General features: G+C 43.1%; 1 long non-coding RNA gene across 4 annotated transcripts in view; it reads right to left on the bottom strand.

The window, feature by feature from the left end:
• Positions 1–2,313, bottom strand: part of LOC106147237 — a 73,352-nt gene that overhangs the window by 70,341 nt on the left and 698 nt on the right. The gene's annotated exons all lie outside the window — the stretch shown is intronic.

The raw sequence follows: 2,313 nt of genomic DNA, 5'->3' as shown, positions 1-2,313 counted from the left end.
GCTAAAGTATATTATTGCTAAGTTTTTGTCCACAGGGTTACATGCCAATCTCTGTGCAATACACCTGTTTTACTAATAAGTAAACCATCTGGAGAATATCCGAGCCATCAGTGAGGCAGTGGTACCTGTTCCCCCATTAATAGCAGGCCCATATACCCTCTTAGTACAGACTTCAGCAACACTAAATGGTTCACTGTCTTGGATCTCAAGGATGCTTTCTTTTCTATCTCTGTGGATCCTAACTCCAAGTATTATACTTGTTTGCTTTCAAATGGGAGGATTTGTTTACCATAAACAAGACCAGCAGCTTGGACTCTCTTGCCTCAGGGTTTTAGAGATAGCCTCTAATTATTGCACAGACTTTAGCTCAAGACCTGAAATATATAAGTTTTAAAAGGGGGGCCTATTACAGTATGTAGATGACCTCGTCATGTGTAACCCCACTAAGGAGTTATCTGACAAAACACCATTAATGCTCTCAATTTTCTAAAGAAAGGGGGTTACAAAGTATCCCAAATAAGGCACAGTTTTCTCAATAAAATGTGACATATCTGGGATATGTTGTAATGACAGGACAAAGACAATTGTTCTTAAGGAATACAGAGGCAATTTGCCATCTGAGTTCTCCTGAACCTAAGTAGCAACTGAGAGCTTTCTTGGGAATAGTAGGTTTCTGCTGCATATGGACACCCTGTTTTGGAGCAATAGCCACACTCTATATAAGGCAATCTGAAGGCCAGAAACTGAACCTTTAAAATGGACAGCAGCCAAGCCAGGCATGGTAGAGCACACCTGTAATCTCAGTGCTCAGGAGCCTGAGGCAGGAGGATAGCCATGAGTTCAAGGACAGCCTAGGCTACATAGCAAGACCCTATCTCCTAAAATAAAACAACAGCACCTAGGGTGAGATGCCACCACTGCTAAGGCACATAGACTCTTTGTAGGGCCTGGAGTCCATAACATTGTTACCCAGGCCTTCTGTAACCCACAAACTCATCCTCCTCAATCCCCCTTTGAGGCAGTGCAAAGCTGTGGGGGCCTCCCTGGAAAAGACCGGCAAACAGGTTTTACCTACATGCCTATGTGCAAGGGGTACACACACCTCTTGGTACGACTAACACCTTTACTGGGTTGATAGAGGTTTTCCTGCCAGATCAGAACAGGGCTTGGAGGTTGGAAAAGTCTTCCTTAACCACTTACCAGTCCAATTATTTAAATACAGTATGACTGAAAATTCCAATTTTTTCATTAATTTTTACAAGACAATATAACACGGAATATCAAAATGACAGCTGTATCAAATTTACTTAATATAAGAATTGACTGGTTGAAATGACATCTGCCCAAGAAAGGCTCAGGATAAGTTACACTCCAGATAAACTGGTATGTGGTTAAGGTAGTCCGTAGGTTTGGGCTTCCTGGGTCTATCCAGAGTGATAATGGACCTCTTTCACATCCCAGATCACACAGGGAGTCACCAAAGCATTGGGAATGAATCATCTCCACTCTGCATGGAGACTCCACTCATCAAGAAAGGTTGAGAGGGCCAATCAAACTCCCAAGTGAACACAAGCCAAGCTATGGAAAAAAATAAAAATAATTTTTTTTAAAAACCACCACCTTAAGTGGCTAGATCTCCTTCCAAAGGCCTTAATGAGACTTTGGGCAGCCCCAAATGCAAATAAGCTCAGCCCATTTGAGGTGCTTTATGGGAGGCCCTTTTTGACAACTGACTCACTGGCATTGAAATCTCCCAGCTCCCTCAACATATGACCTATCTGGAAACCTTCCAATAGGCCCTCTAGGTCTATGGAAGTCAGGCCCTTCAACTCCAAGGGACTAACAATAAATGTCAGCCCAAAGTCCGCCCTGGTGATCAGGTCCTAATTAAGACCCAGAAGGAGGATGGGCCCTAGGACCAACTCACACCCAAATAGAAAGACCCTTACACAACCCTATTAGGCATTCATTCTTCCATTAAGGTACAGGAAATAGATAGTTGGATTCACCTCTCCAAGGTAAAACCCAAGCCTCCTGAGACACCAGAAGATGAAAAAGAGAGACACATAAACCTCATACATCTGTGAACCAGTAGACACACTCAACCTTCTTTCCAGTGCAGAAAATACCATCCATCCTCTCAGTGTATAGTTTCCATCTGGGGTGACAGGTGCCGAGAACAAGGTGCCCGCAGATGAAAAGAAAAACAAGAGAAAGATAGTTTATGGGATCATGGGGCTTCAGCCTGTTGGACTGATACCTGGATTATCATTTTCCATAACCTTTTATTGAGAAAGAACAAAGGCAGCAACA

The sequence above is a fragment of the Chinchilla lanigera genome, unplaced genomic scaffold (genome assembly GCF_000276665.1).
Source record: "Chinchilla lanigera isolate Chin_1 unplaced genomic scaffold, ChiLan1.0 scaffold00007, whole genome shotgun sequence".
Classification (NCBI taxonomy): Eukaryota; Metazoa; Chordata; class Mammalia; order Rodentia; family Chinchillidae; genus Chinchilla; species Chinchilla lanigera.
This window is presented reverse-complemented; position numbering and strand designations above follow the sequence as displayed.